Source organism: Trichechus manatus, unplaced genomic scaffold, assembly GCF_000243295.1.
Source record: "Trichechus manatus latirostris isolate Lorelei unplaced genomic scaffold, TriManLat1.0 scaffold00194, whole genome shotgun sequence".
Lineage (NCBI taxonomy): Eukaryota > Metazoa > Chordata > Mammalia > Sirenia > Trichechidae > Trichechus > Trichechus manatus.
Genome location: NW_004444130.1, coordinates 372105 through 388915, shown reverse-complemented (window position 1 = coordinate 388915; position 16811 = coordinate 372105). Strand labels below are relative to the sequence as shown.

The 16811-nt window shown below is 39.5% G+C and overlaps 1 long non-coding RNA gene across 1 annotated transcript; it reads right to left on the bottom strand.

Moving 5' to 3' along the window:
* Positions 1-3586: 3586 nt before the first annotated feature.
* Positions 3587-15439, bottom strand: LOC111822679 (uncharacterized). The gene is made up of 3 exons (XR_002825816.1): positions 15380-15439; positions 4227-4301; positions 3587-3636 (listed from the first exon to the last, which is right to left on the bottom strand). It is a non-coding gene; the product is annotated as an uncharacterized LOC111822679 (long non-coding RNA).
* Positions 15440-16811: the final 1372 nt, after the last annotated feature.

Below are 16811 nucleotides of genomic sequence, written 5' to 3'. Positions count from 1 at the left end.
TTTTACGGGGCTGTCCACTCCCAGGCTGAACAGTGAACCTTGGAGGTAACGTCACCACTGAGCTAAAAGGGTGCCTGGGGGCCATACTCTCAAGGTTTTTCCAGTAGGAAGAGGAAAGTCTTATGCTTGACTTCAAATACTACATGATGCTTCAAATTATACGATTTTTTATAAAGCAAATATTGATCAATACGCAGATTAAATATGCATACAACAGCCTTGTGGAATGTTTTCATGGGTACATGTTCCTGAGGAGTACACTTATTAAGCATATTAATAGCTCCCAGAATTTCTGAGACTAACAAAAAGTGTCTGTCATGGCACCAGACTCTCCAGTTGACTGTGGTGTGATAAAGGCCAAAGAAAGTTGCCTGAAATACTTATTTGGTACTTTCTTGCATGGGTAGAATGCTAATGATCATCTAAGATCAACCAAAATTTGCCTTACATGAATTTCAATGGTTGTGATAGGTGCTGGAAATAGAGAATATGCTAAAATGTTATCCAACATTAATGGAGGCAGTGGTAGCTGAGGAAAGGGCACTTGACCAGGAGTGCATAGCCTTAGGTTATAGCCCCAAGACTGATGTTAATAATATCTGTGTCATCTTGTGAATATTTTATTATTGGTAAAATGGAGAGATAATGATTCTTGCTCTAACTTATAAGTTTGCTCTAAGGATCAAATGAGTACATTAAGATGCTTAGATAAGTTTGAAACATGATGCGTATATTATTGGCATAGAAATAACAGTGAAATATCAGTATCATTATATTTTGTGTTGTGAATATAGAATAATAGTGAAATAGTTCTACCCTTGCATTATAAAATATTTTCAATGCAAAACCTTTCAGAATTGAAAAATATTATCTATATGTATACAATATAAAATGCAAATGTAGCATATAAATACATCTATAACATGGGAGTTAAATTTTGACAAGAATAAAAACTATCAAGCTTGTTTTCCTAAGCCACTAGATGATTCCATAATAAAATCATTTCCCTATGGCTAGCAACAAGCTTTCAAATATGACCTATAGGAACAGTAGCAGACAGCAATGAATTTATGTACGTGCTATTTAGATTTAGTGGCACTCAGATCGCAAGGGCACATGCATTTAATTAGTGCAGTATATTCAATTCTAAAATTTAAATCACTTTCTCTCAATAAGCTTGTTCTTCAGAGGTAGCATGCAAGAAAATGTTGACAAATATTGCAAACAATTGGAGAAAAACACCAATCTCAGGATTTTTTTTTTTTGAAAAAAAAAAAAAAAACACTCTTATTAATTATGCTTTTCATTATGACCTGGCAGAGCAGGACTTAAGTACCAAACTGCGTCTTCCATTCTCTAGGTCAGTGCTGAAAGTTTATTTCTACAGTAAAATACACCTTTCACATTCTGGGTGTCGACATATACATCAAACAAAGAGAACTGCATTCTAATTCTCTCCATTGCCACAGAAGCATACAGGTTACTAACCAGAACAGTCTTCCATTTTTAGCCTGAAGTGTTTTTCAAGCTCTAGCATGCCTAGAAACATTCTTAAGCCAAGGCTACCGTGATTATACCTGTTAGACTTTTATTCTCTATAAATTATCTAATGAAATGGAGTCCAAAATACTGACCCTTGACTGCCAATTGGAATAGTCCCTAACCCTCAATCACTTGCTAAAACAGAACAAATGAGCTAGATTTCAGCCCTGAAACTACTGGCTCTGAATGAAAAAACAAAGCTTAGTATGCATCTGGGAAGGACACAGTTAATGCAAGTGGTAGAGAGATGAGGAGCCCTACTCCAACCCGCTTGTGTTCATTGCTTCCCAAGTACAGACACTTGCACAATGATACACAGACATACATTTATTAACTTACACATATGGACTGGAGTGAACAAACATTTAAAACCAGGAGAAGCAAAACCCAATAAATTCTCCCCACACCCCATACAGTGCCTACACACTCACTACTACACATCCTTGACAAGTATAAGATCCAGAAGTCCTTAAGCAATTTTGTAGGCATAAATGACAAATTAATAAAAATTGCTGAGGGCAGACACACAGTTCAAGGTATAAGCACTGAGGTAAGGCAGGCATCTGATGAAAATAGTTGCAAGTTCCAAAATGGAAAAAAAGATTATATCCTGGATACCAAAGCAGATGATGGATTTAGGGAGCACAATTTCTCATCACAGTGGATGATTTCAAAGACCAATCTCCCTATCAACCTAAGTTGACCACAAATTTCTAAAAATTAAAGCTGAATAGATCCAGTCCTTTATAAGGTTGTCCTTGGCAGTGAACAAAGCTTTGGTCAATGGTCCTGGTCTTGTCATCTGGCTTCAAGGATTCTGCCTCTATGGGTCCTCAGCATCCTTTGTTTCTCTATTCACTTGGGTAAGGGATGCTCTGTCCACTTCATGTGAGCAGACAGATGCTTAGGTTTATGAGGTGCTGAAAGACAGGAGAGTGGTGCTCCTCAATTGTTCTCCTAGATTTAACACAGCAAGCCAGGCAACGCAGGGTCTCAGCATTGGTTAACACATTTACTCTACAAAGCCTGTTTTTTTTACTGGATCGAAACTGATGCCTCAATAAAAGCAAGAACAAAGCAACAACTGAAGAAGTCTTTCCACACACACACAATAGCCTATTCTTTTCCAAGTCCAGCTCCTGAGTGCCCATGAAACTGTGTGACCTTCACTGGGGGGAGAGGCACTCCCTCCTAGCTGGAGTCTGCACTCAGAAAAAATGGATTTTTTCTGGCTTCTGGTAGTGTGAGATACTCTGACTATCGCTCAGAGGGTGAACAAAACGGGGTTCAAAACAGAGAACAGAGATGTATAAACAAATACAAGAGAGGAAGAAGAGAGGAAGAGGTAGGAAGATGGAAGAGACTGATATTAAGCCTTGCCCTAGGATGGGCCACTCTCCCTATGCCTGTAAGAGGCTCCTAGGCTATTTTAATTATAAATATTTATATCCACGGAAGCAAATTCAGAAGGATTTATATCCCAGGGGAGTGTAGATCAATAGATCTGAGCAAACCTCATCTCCAGGCTGACCACTTAACACTGTTATCACCGATTAGGGCTGCCTGGCCCTCTGGGAGGGTGTCAGTACTCCTCTTTTCCTCCTTAGGTCCACCCCATTCTTGGCCCCAAGAGGAAATCAATAACAGGATGCAGGGATCGATGCCCAGGACATCTGCTTGGCTGCAGTGGCTCACCTTAGGACGGGAGTTTGGTTAGCCCCCATCTATCCCACAAACCCCCATACCTCCTCCAACCCTTCCATCCTCCTAGATCTGCTGGGCACATCCCAGTTTTGATCTTTAGCTCATTAACTGAAATTAGCCAAAATGCTGCCAACTATTTTGAGTAAGGAAAGAAAGACCTGGTTATCATTTGCCTCACTTTCCAAAAGTGAGGAAACTTACCAGACCTCAAGGATTGGGTCAGAGTCGATTCCCTGCCTCACGGCCCATGGCATGCTGCCTGCTGCTGACTGTCCGGCCACCAAGTACTGTCGGAGCGGCTGGAGCTGGCTGGGTTTCTATTCCAGGTCTGCCTGCGTCTCCCTATGCTTGGTCTGCAGTTGATAGATCCTCTGCTCCTAAAGCATCCAGCTATTGACCCGCCCAGGGAAAGAAAGAAAAAAATGGGAAAAAAAATCAATTAATACTAAACGGCTTAACAAAATCGTGCCTAGCACAGGCCTGAAGCGTACGGGGTAGTAGTTGGGGTGGTCTCAGTGGCAACTGTGGTTGTGGGGGACAGACTCAGCCAGCTAGAAAAGCTGATGTTCCAGGGACAGGAAGCCAATATGGTAGGCGTGACCTCACACACACACACATGCACACACACATACACACACAGCAGCTAGCTCAGTCTGACATGCCCTAATCTGGAGCAAACAAGACAGTGTAGGTACATGTTCATTTTGAACCGGTGGAGGGTGACAGATTCACCAAACTAGAAGGGTTGCAACCAAACTCACAGGAGTGGGTGTTTTTCTGTTGTGTGTGTATATGTGTGTGTGTGGGGGGGGGCATTAAAGGGGGAGGAGATATTGTTTTGTTCTTAAATGGTATTACCATTTACATGTTGCAGGAGAGTTTGCCCAGCCATTTCTTCACACATCTCCCTATCACATCACCACACGCAGACACACATGAAGCTTTTTTAAGGGGGGCAAGAAAATGGGGGAGCACCATACCTCAGCTGCCAGACCCTCTCTCTTCTGCAGGAGCTGGCTTTGAAGGCTCGGGATTTTTGCATCTCGCTGTTCCAGCTGGAAAGAGTTTACATAGGGAGGGAGCAAGGAAGGATCATGAATGTCAACCAATGAGCAATTAGCATGACAAGACTAAAGTATTGATCCACTAAAGCTCACTGCACTGCTGTAGCCCCAGAGGTGGAGCGGCTCCCCTGTCACTAACTCTAAGAGTGCATTTCGGAAGCCTGTATTATAGGGTTGGCTACTTTTTGTAGCCCTGGCCCCTTCCCGGGGCAGGGGAGGGTGGCACCCTCATGCTGCCCATTTGCAGCTATCAGGGTGGTCCCCAACCCTGAGAAGAAAGCTGCAGAGAACAGCATAAGGAATATAAAGATTTTGGCTGTCCTACTTTAGTCATTTTTTTAACACAGCTCCCTGCCAGTGGCACCAGGCAGTTCTATGTATTGATTGGTGAAGGGCTAGGGCGAAATCCTGGCCTGACAGATGGGGCTGGAAGTAGTGTGTTTTACCATTCCACATGGTCAGTAGCAAAGTGCTTTCTGTAGTATCAACTTCTGGCCAATCAAAATACACAACTTCCTGTGCACATTTTATTCATTTTAACCAAAATACACAACTTCCTGTGTACATTTTATTCATTTTAACGAGTAACGATCAAGATGGGAGGGGAAAAGGTGCTATTTCGCTAAAGAGACACCCTCATTTCTAGGTGTAAGGCTACAATATATCAAAACAGAAAATGATGGAGTTTGCAAGTCAGCAGACAGTGTTTGGATGACACTAGCTAGGTTAGGTGTTAGTCCTTTCAATTCTCCATTTTCTCCATTGATTTCTTCCTTTGTTACTGTCAACCATACTCATACTAACCTTTCTTCATCCTTTCTTCTACTCTGTCCCCCATCCATTCCATGTCTCCACAAATTTATTTCTTAATTACCTTTCCAATTTCTTTCCATACCATTATTTAAAGACCCACTAGCACTCTATCTCCTCCATGAAATCTAGGCAGAAATAGAATGTGGGTAGAAGTGATGCATGTCTGTCCTGGTTCCAAAATTCCTACATGATCCTTCATTCTCTTTCCCTTCCACTGTGTCTTTCATAGAAACATGTTGAAGATGGTGGTGTAATCTGGGTCTCTGGATATCCAGTTGGACTATGAGATGAGGAATGAATTTTTATTGTGGTAAACTATAAACCTAAAATACTAAGATTTTAGGGTTGTATGTGTCAATGTTAGTGTAGTAGCTAGGGTTACTTTTATTGACTAATAAAAATGTGAATAAACATAGACATGGCCCCTGCTTTCATAGAGCTTACAGTCCAGTGGGTGAGAGAGATATTAAAATAATAATTACAAAAATAAATGTAAAAGCATAATTATGACAAGTACAGTAAAGGAGAGGTATATGAGACAATAGCAACATAAGCCAGAGAAAACTGCTCTAGACAACAGTCACTGTATAATGAAGCTGAAATCTGAAGGGTGAATAGGAGTGAACTGGGGGAACCTACGGATGTTCTAGGAACAGGGAACAGAATGTTCAAAGTTGCTATCATAAGAAGGAGTAAGGTACATTCTAGAAACCAGAAGAAGCCCGGTGTGAATAGAACATAGAGAATGAGAAGGAATATGGTGCAACATGAGGCTGGAGAAGTAGGTAAAGGCCAGTCTATGCAGGACCTTGTAGGCCATAGCTTTGGGTCTTCATCCTAAGATCACTGGGGAGTTATGCAAGTGTTTTAAGCAAGATTGGTAATGAAATTAAACTTGGGTTTTGAAAAGGTCTTTCTGGCTGTAACATGAAGAATGAATTGATAATTCCATTTCCAGCCGTATAGTGGACCAGATAACCCAAGAACCCTTCCACCAAAAAATTAAGATATTCTGGATAGAACATAAACTTCTTTTAAATTAATGGCTAAGCCTGTAAGAAAATAAACTCCCTAAGTTCCAGGTATAAAGAGGGAACTGAAATGAGAGCAGTAAGCCATGGGACTTGCATCTGCCTTGAGGAACACTGTCCAGTCTCAGTGACTGGAGTTACAGTTTAGCACCCACAGGGGGACAAGCTCCCATAAAAGTTAGAAAGTTGGAACTGAGACCTCCCCCACACAAAACTGAGACCTTTAAAAGGATGATTTAGGGAAAAAAATCCATCTGCTGTCCCAAGGATGCCTGTCTTTTGATGGCTTATGGTAGAAAAACATCTCTGCTGAGAATCTGTGACTATGACTATGTTTTACAGTGTTTTTGGATTTATATTTACAATCTACCAAGTTAAAATCAAACTTGTTTTAGGCCAATAATATCCCTGTGGCACTTGGCAAGAACAAACCCAAAAGTACTCTCATATAGACCACACCCTCATGTAGGTCATCTAGGATTCTTACAGATAAAGCTCTTCTGAGGATATGCCCACACATCACAAAACTAAGAACCATGAGTGAGAGTCAGTGGACAAAACAAATAGCAGATATAGACCTCTGAGAACTTCAGGTGATAGAACAATCTGGAAGAGACTGTAAAATAAATATGTTTAAAATGATTAAAGATATAAAAGAAGGAATAAAAATCATATAAAAATAGCAAGACATGAAACAAGAGAATGAACTGGAGGAGGTTTAAGAGTAGTGCATCTGAGATCAAGACTGTAACTCTCCTATCAAATATGCAGGACTCTTGGTACATATTAAGACTTGGGAAACAGTCATTTTTCTCTCTTTTCTTTTCTCTTCTCATGTTAAATATGTTATTTATATAGGACAAACCTCTTATGTGCTTTGTTACTGACATCTAATATATAAGGGCATAATGACTGCTCCAAAGCCAGGGAACATTTTCCACATTTAAAACTGATGGACAGCTCATAAGACATTCTCTCTGTTATGATTGTTGAAATGTCTTATAAAGGAAAATACCATCTCAGTGTGATTTCTTTGCTTCTTTGCACTCTTCAGCTCAATGTTCTCTTTCCAGCTGGGCACAAATTGAGGACATTGGCCTTTGCAATGGTGGACACAGTGTCATAATGGGAAGGAGGTGGCAAGCATCAAAGGAAAGGGGAAAAGGAAAGCTCAAAATAAGGAAGGCTCATTATTTTATTAGAAACTTTTTTTTCTTGCTACTGTTTCAAAAAGTATTCCTACACCTCACAAAAGAGGTAGGAATAAGTAATGTAGGAACATCAAGAGGTTACCCAATCAACCTGAGCTCTGTAGGAACCAATGTTGCTTCACAAATCCTGGAATATCCCTTTATGGACTCAGGCTCTGTGGGTTTTTGGTAGTGGAGAGACTCAGATAAAACTAGATGATTCCAAGCTCAGATAGAATGAGGTCAGTTTCACTCACCTCTGTCTTGTAGGATGATCATCATCATTACCATCATCACTACTGTCTTAGTTATCTAGTGCTGCTATAACAGAAATACAAGTGAATGGCTTTAACAAACAGAAGTTTATTTTCCCATAGTTTAGGAGGCTGGAAGTCTGAATTCAGGGTGCTAGCTCTAGGGGAAGTCTTTCTCTCTCTGTCTACACTAGAGGAATGTCCTTGTCTCTTCTGAGCTTCTGCTCCTGGGTGATCTTTATGTGGCTTGGCATTTCTCTTTCCTCATCTCTTCTTTCGCTTGCCTGTTTAATCTCCTTTATATCTCAAAAGAGATCACTCAAGATACACCCTACACTAATCCTGCCTCATTAAGATAATGAAGACAACCCCTTCTCAAATGGGATTATAACCATAGGTATAGAGGTTAGTATTTACAACATATTATTTTAGGGGGGACATAATTCAATCCAGAACAACTACCATTTATTGAACTTCAACTATCTGCCTGATCATGTATCATTTTATTTCATTGTCAGAAAACCTCTGCAGAGTGGGTATTAATAGACCCATTTCTCAGACAGCAGATACAGAAGAACAAAATGATCCACATTCTGTCATCTTACATTAGAACTTGGGGTAGGATAAATACCCCTCACCCTCCTTAGCAAGTTTAGGTGGCAGTAAAATCATTCAGATCCCCAAGACAGCAGAGGCTAATAGAGAGCTTCTCTCTTGGTATGGTTTCAAACCATGGTGGTTTCTAGATAGCTAAAAAGAGGCAGCTGAGCTCAACTACATTGACCTCTCTTCTAGTAGCAAATGCAGATTAACCTTGGTGGGAGGGAGATATTTTAGATACCAGTGATTTATAGAATGGGGTATACTGGTGGTCTGCTTTTAATCAGGGCTGTTTATGACTTCCCACCTCAGAGGCCACTCCTATCACCTCACACTGTTTTGTCACCTTGCTTTGGAACACCGAATCTCAATTACTAAGCACAGTGCCTGGCACATGGACACTCAATAATATTTAGAAGAGTGAACAAGTGAGTTCCATGTCTTCATTGACAAGTGTGGCCTTCTAAGACAGAGGAAATGAGATGCCTGCTGATTAAGAAATGTAATTATTGATAGGTCAATCTTGGAAAGTCGTTTGCCTATTTTCTGAAGGTAGATAACAATTTATGTAGGGAAATCAGAAGAAATAATATTTTTATTATTAATATACGTAGCTATGGACACAATTAGGCTGATAAAAGTCTGGCCTAGTGATTATTTGGGCTTACTATTTCCAAATTGCAGTAATAATAATCATATTTACATTTATATAGTATTTTCTAGTTTAAAGAGCACTTTCACACATAGTAACTCATTTGTTTTTATAACAACTTTGTAAAGGAGGCAGGTATTATTCTCTGCATTTTACAGGTAAGGAATTTCAAAAGGCACTATAACTAGGAAGTAGTAGCAGGTCACAACATGGCCTGGTAAGCCTGACAACTTAAAGATCCATCTTAAGAGGACATTTGCTGCATCATACATTGTTAGGGGACAGATTGGTACACAGAGGAAGGATTTTTGCTATAAACACCTATCTTTCCTGTTCTCCCTCAATTTCTGTATGTTCTTTAAAAGAGCCTAGATTCTATATATTTGTTCCTTACATTTTGTTATTTTGCATTCCTGTGACTCATACCCACTGGCTCTTATTCCTGTCTGTTTCCCCATCAGCAATATATCTATAACATTCTGTATGCACAAATCACACATACTAGTTCACATTAGGAACATGTGTAACATATACTACAACTTGGTTTTCATTAGAATCTTTTTCTAGAGTGTGGATCCTACTGATGTTTCCAAAGTCAGATAATTAGCATATTCTGGCTAGAAGCTTGATTGCTATTAGGTTAAAGAGTAAATAGCCAGTGTTTCCAGGATGTAGTAAAGGAAGGCTGGAGAAACAAGTCATTAATAGTTATAACAAATCATAGCATTCCTACTAATAGTTATGTAACTGGACTTGTTTCAATATAGAATTTGAAGTTTAGAGTCTTCATGATGTTCTTTCTCATACCAAAACAGAGTATATTTAAAAGAAAATGTTACATTATGGGTTGAATTGTGTCTCCCAGAAAGATATGCTGGAGTTCTAACCCCCAGTACCTATGAATGTGAGCTTATGTGGAAACAGGGTCTTTGTAAATGTAATCAACTTAAGAAGAGTTCGTACAGGATTAGGCTGGGTCTTAATCTAATAGCTGGTGTTCTTATAAACATAGGATATTTGGACACAGACACAGATATAGAAAGGAGAACAGCTCGTGAAGACAGAGGCAGAGATTGGAGTGATACAATAAGCTAAGGAATGCCAAGGATTGCCAGAAACTACCAGAAGCTAGGAGAAAGGCATGGAACAGATTCTTCCTCAGAGCTTTCAAAAAGGAACCAACCCTGCTGACACATGCATTTTGGACTTTTAGCATCCAAAATTGTGAACAATAAATTTTTGTTGCTTTAAACTACCAAGTTGGTACTACTTTGTTATGGCAGCCCTAGGAAATGAATATATCTTATTTTAGAATCTCTTAGTATTGGTCCATTTTGAGCCCGCAAGCTCCATTTCAAGTGAATATTTATATAGTGTCTGTTGCCACAGTCTTTATGTAGCAACATCTGTATTCATAGATACTGGGCTCTTTAAAGATCTCTCTTGTTATCTACTTCATTTCTCTACACTGGTTGCAGAGGAGAACACATACCTACAAAGAACCATATGTGTTTTCTTTGTTCAGTTTTGACAAGCTCATTGTCTCATTGAATATAGTTAAAATAAGTTTCTACTAAGAGACTATTGCTGGAATTTTTTTTTTAACCTACTAACGTAAGTTTCTGCATCTCAGGCCTTAAAATAGTGCCCCTATCTCTTCTTGAAGGGAAAATTAAAAAGAAAATATTATACACAGTATATATGTATATATGAATACACAGTAGGAATTCAATCAATATAATTTTGATTTAAAAGTTCAAAGCAAACATCTCATAACATGGATGAATCTGGAGGACATTATGCTGAGTGAAATAAGTCCATCACAAATGGACAAATACTGTATGAGACTGCTATTATAAAAAGTCAAGAATAGGTTTACACACAGAAAGAAACATTCTTTGATGGTTACCAGGGATGGGAGGGAGATGGAGGGAGAATCACTACCTAGATAATAGACACATGTTAATTTAGGTGAAGGGAAAAGCAATACACAATATGGGGGAAGTCAACACAACGTGACCAAGGCAACGGAAGACAGTGAGAGGTATGCAAGAATAAAGGGCAACTACAGTAAATACTATAATATATACAATCCTGCAACAACAGAAATAACAAACAATAATTTGTGAGTGGATGCATAGGTAGATATGTATGCTAAACAGGTGTAGGAGGTTGTATGGGAGTACACTCGGGTGCATATATAGGTATAGTTGTGGATATTTCTACATACATATTTGTGTGTACTGCAGGTATATTCATATATATAAGAGAACTTGTAGGAGGCACACTTATGGAAACGTCTTAGACATAACCAAACATCTCACAGGACTGAGTCATCGGGCACGAAGGCTAAGGACCACAGTCTTGGGAGACATCTAAGTCAACTGGTATAACATAGTTCATAAAGATAATGTTCTACATCTTAGATTGGTGAGTAGCTTCTTGGTTCTCAAAAGCTTGTGAGTGGTCTTCTAAGATACAACTGATTGGTCTCTCCCATCTGAAGCAAAAGAGAGTGAAGAAAACCAAAGACTTAGGAAGCAATTGGTCCACAGGATTAATGGCCCACATGAACCACAGCCTCCTCTAGTGTGTTGTTGTTGTTAGGTGCCATTGAGTCAGTTCTGACTCATAGTGACCCTGTGTACAACAGAATGAAACACTGTCTAGTCCTGTGTCATCCTCACAATCCTTGCTGTGTTTGATCCCATTGTTGGAGCCATTGTGTCAATCCATCTTGTTGAGGGTCTTCCTCTTTTTTGCTGACCCTCTACTTTACCAAGCATGATGTCCTTCTCCAGGGACTGATCCCTCCTGATAACACGTGGAAAGTACGTGTGACGAAATTCCAAGGAGCTTCCAAGGGGCACTCTGGTTGTACTTGTTTCAAGACAGATTTGTTCGTTCTTTTGGTAGCCCACGGTATATTCAATATTCTTCACTAACACCATAATTTACAGGTGTCAATTCTTCTTTGGTCTTCCTTATTCACTGTCGAGCTGTAGCATGCATATGAGGCAATTGAAAATACCATGGCTTGGGTCAGGCGCATCTTAGTCCTCAAAGTGACACCTTTGCTTTTTAACACCTTAAGGAGGTGTTGTGCAGAAGATTTGCCCAGTGCAACACGTCGTTTGATTTCTTGACTGCTGCTTTCATGGGCGTTGATTGTGGATCCAAGTAAAGTGAAATCCTTGAAAACTTTATATTTTCTCTGTTTGTCATGATTTTGTTTATTGGTCCAGTTGTGAGATTTTTGTTTTCTTTTTGTTGAGGTGCAATCCATACTGAAGGCTGTAGTCTTTGATCTTCATCAGTAAGTGCTTTAAGTCCTCTTCACTTTCAGCAAGCAAGGTTGTATCATCTGCACATCACAGGTTATTAATAAGCCTTCCTCCAATCTTTTTTTTTTTAATTGTACTTTAGATGAAGGTTTACAGAATAGTTTCTCATTGAACAGTTAGTTCACATATTGTTTTATGACAATGGTTAACAACCCCACGACATGTCAACACTGTCGCTTCTCAACCTTGGGTTCCCTATTACCAGCTTTCCTGTCCCCTCCTGCCTTCTAGTCCTTGTCCCTGGACTGTTGTGCTCCATTAGTCTTGTTTTGTTTTATGGGGCTGTCTAATCTTTGGCTGAAGGGTGAACCTCGGGAATGACTTCATTACTGAGCTAAAAGGGTGTCTGGGGGCCATGCTGTTGGGGTTTCTCCAGTTTCTGTCAGGCCAGTAAGTCTGGTGAGTTAGAATTTTGTTCTTCATTTTTCTCCAGCTCTGTCTGGGACCCTCTGGTGTGATCGCTGTCAGAGCAGTCAGTGGTGGTAGCCAGGCACCATCTAGTTGTACTGGACTCAGTCTGGTGGAGGCTGTGGTAGTTGTGGTCCATTAGTCCTTTGGACTAATCTTTCCCTTGTATCATGTTTTCTTCATTCTCCCTTGCTCCCAAAGGGGTGAGACCAGTGGAGTATCTTAGATGGCTGCTCACAGGCTTTTAAGACCCCAGATGCTATTCACCAAGGTAGAATGTAGAATATTTTCTTTATAAACTGTGTTATGCCAATTGAGCTAGATGTTCCCCAAGACCATGGTCCCCACAGCCCTCTGCCCAGCAATTCAGACCCTCAGGGAGTTGGATGTGTCTACAGAGCTTCCATGACCTTCCTTGTACAAATTGTGCTGGCTTCCCCAGTATTGTGTACTCTCTTACCCTTCACCAAAGTTACCACTTATCTATTGTCTATTTAGTATTTCCCCCCCGCCACCTCTCCCATCCCTCATAAACAACAAAGATTGTTTCTTTTTGTGTGTAAACCTTTTCGTGAGTTTTTACGGTAGTTCTTCCTCCAATCTTGATGCTGCATTCTTCTTCGTATAGTCCAGCTTCTCAGATTTTGTGGGGACATTACTGGACGATGTAGGAAGCATCAAAAGAAGATGGAAGGAATATACAGAGTCACTGTACCAAAAAGAATTGGTTGACGTTCAACCATTTCAGGAAGTAGCATATAAACAAGAATCGATGGTATTGAAGGAAGAAGTTCAAGCTGCGCTGAAGGGAATGGTGAAAAACAAGGCTCCAGGAATTGACGGAGTACCAATTGAGATGTTTCAACAAACGGATGCAGTACTGGAGGTGCTCACTCGTCTTTGTCAAGACATTTGGAAGACAGTTTCTTGGCCAACTGACTAGAAGAAATCCATATATGTGCCCATTCCAAAGAAAGGTGATCCAACAGAATGTGGAAATTATCAAAAAATATCATAAATCTCATACACAAGTAAAATTTTGCTGAAGGTCATTCAAAAGCGGTTGCAGCAGTACACCAACAGGGAACTGCCAGAAGTTCAAGCAGGATTCAGAAGAGGACGTGGAATGAGGGATATTATTGCTGAAGTTAGATGGATACCAGAAAGATGTTTGCCTGTGTTTTATTGACTATGCAAAGGCATTCGACTGTGTAGATTATAATAAATTATGGGTAACATTGCGAAGAATGGGAATTCCAGAACACTTAATTGTGGTCACGAGGAACCTGTACATAGACCAAGAGGCAGTCGTTGGAACAGAACAAGGGGATACTGTGTGGTTTAAAGTCAGGAGAGGTGTGCATCAGGGTTGTATCCTTTTCACCATATTTATTCAGTCTGTATGCTGAGCAAATAATCCTCTAGCTGAGAACAGAAGAACTAGATGGTGCCCAGCTACCACCAACCACTCTGACCAGGAACGCAATAGAAGGTCCTGGTTAGAAAGGGAGAAAAATGTAGAACAAAAATCAAATTTATAAAAAAGACCAGACTTACTGGTCTGATAGAGACGGAGGAACCCCCAAGACTATTGCCCTAAGACACTCTTCTAACTTGGAACTGAAGCCATTCCTGGGGGTCATCTTTCAGCCAAATAATAGAATGGCCTATAAAATTTACAATAACACCCATGAGGAATGTGTTCCTTAGAACTATCAACCATACAAGACCAAAACGGCAACATTTGCCCAGACATAAAGATGAGAAGGCAGGGAGGGGCAGGGAAATGACAAATGGAAACGAGGAACCCAGGGTGGAAATGGCGACAGTGCTAACATATTGTGGGGATTGCAACTAATGTCACAGAACAATTTGTGTATTAATTATTGAATGAGAAACTAATTTGCTGTGTAAACATTCACCTAAGGCACAAAAAAATGTTTAAAATAATTCAAAGCAATATTTTGATTTAAGTTATACTGGGGGAATAAACACAAATGGCCTTTTCTTAGTGAGTGAAAAATGGTGTTGGGACCACTAGGTAGACAAAATACACCAAAATAAAGTCCAGATGAACTAAAAATGTACAAATAAAGCCATAATTAATAGAAGAAACAATGAGAGAATTTTAAAAACTAATCTTGGAGTGAGAGAAATCTTTTGTTACTATGACCCATAACCCAGACATCATAAAATAAAGATTTATAAATTCATCATCATGAAAATAAAAACAAATATACCTATGGCAAAAATCACCATAAGTAAAGTAAAATGACAAATGGCAAACTGAGAAAACGTAATTCATATCACAGACGAGGTAATTTCTATAATACATAAAAAGCTCTTATAAATCAACGTGTAAGAGTCTAAAAAGCTAATAGACAAATCAAGTTTATAGGAAATAAATAAAATGACTTTTAAACATATAAAAAGAAGCTCAGTCACTCACAGTAAGAGAAATGCAACTTAAGCCTACACTGAGATATCATTTTATCCTTAATATATTGACAAAACCATCAAATTTCAGATAACACAAGTGGGAACTGCCACAATTTCTATAGTATGAAATTTTCCCAGATCTATTAAAATTACATGCACATATCTTTTGACCAAGCAATTCTAGGTTTATAAATTTATCCTACAGATGTAACTACACACATTTGAAATGGCACATATAAAAGGATATGCATTGCAACTTTGTAATAGTAAATTGTGAGAGTGGACACAGAGGTAGAAAAATCTACCAAGATGGCCATTAGTAAAATCTGGTTAAATACCTGATGGTTTGTCCACACAATAGAATGGACATGAAGATGTAGATGTTTCTTCTCTGTAACCATTGCAGGAAAATGAAATAGATGACATGAGAGGTTCAGAAAGGCCATGATATCTATGAATAAGATATAAAATTAAAAAAAGAAAAGAAAGAAAGTACCGAGCGGGGTGTAGGGTGTGTGCTGTTTACATAAAAATTGGGAGGGGACTACATATATATAAACTAAACCCGTTGCCATCGAGTTGATTCTGACTCATAGCGATTCTACAGGACAGAGCAGAACTGCCCCATAGAGTTTCCAAGGAGCGGCTGGTGGATTCGAACTGCCGACCTTTTGATTAGCAGCCGAGCTCATAATCACTGAACCACCAGGGTTTATATATATACATACACATACACACATATACCCGTTGAAGAAACCCTTTGCTGAAGAGTCAATTCTGACTCATAGCAACCCTGTACATATATATATGTATATATAATTGCTTGTATATGCATAAAATATCCCTGAGAGGATACACAAAAAAAAAATGGATAATGTGGATTGCTATTAGGAAAGGGAATTGGGTGGGTAGGAGAGACACAGAGAGAGAATTTTCACCCTGTACCTTTTATACTTTGTTTTTTGAATTCTAAGAGTGTATTCCCTACTTCATAAATATATTTAAAAACTATCTCACATAATGAACACACTTATAACCCCCACCTCCCCAATATGCATACCCCAAACTTCATTCGCTAACAAGCCTCCGCCCTAGAAAGCTAAGTAAATCCACAGAACACTAGTTTCAACATTATCGGGTTGCTGGGTTTGGGAGTTAATGACACACATGCTATAATTAGGGAGCGGGAGACTCACCAAACACACCTGTCTTCTTTATTTTCAGCACATACCAGGCACATTTATTGAATGAAAAAATAAAAAATGAAGAATAAATTATAGGTCGAACAGCAAATGGCCTTTGCAGATAACCATAACCTATGAATAAAGTAAACATAATCACAGCTGTTGCACCCAATAAGTCTGGAGACTTGGGTTCCATACTTGTCTCTTCTAACCCCGTTGTGAGCCTGGTAAAGTCACTTACACTGGGAGAGCTTGCTGCCTCATTAGTAAGCAGAGAGTGCGGACTAGAGCATTTCTAAGACTCTTTCCAGTTACATTTCTCCTTGAGGTGCCCTAATTACAACATTCTTTACCAGACTGAATGATCAAACTCTTTAACACAGGGTTATACCTAGGTCTCCAGGTTCCCAGACCTGGGAAGACCCATGAGGGTTCTCAGCATCTCAATCTGACCCGTTTCCTCTTTGCATTCAAATATACAACAGTCTTCCTGTTATCCAAAATCCCCTTTCTTGAGCCAATGGCTCTCTTCTCATCACCGTTCATGTCTCCCTGACCACCTTAGCTAACGGAGACTCATGCAACT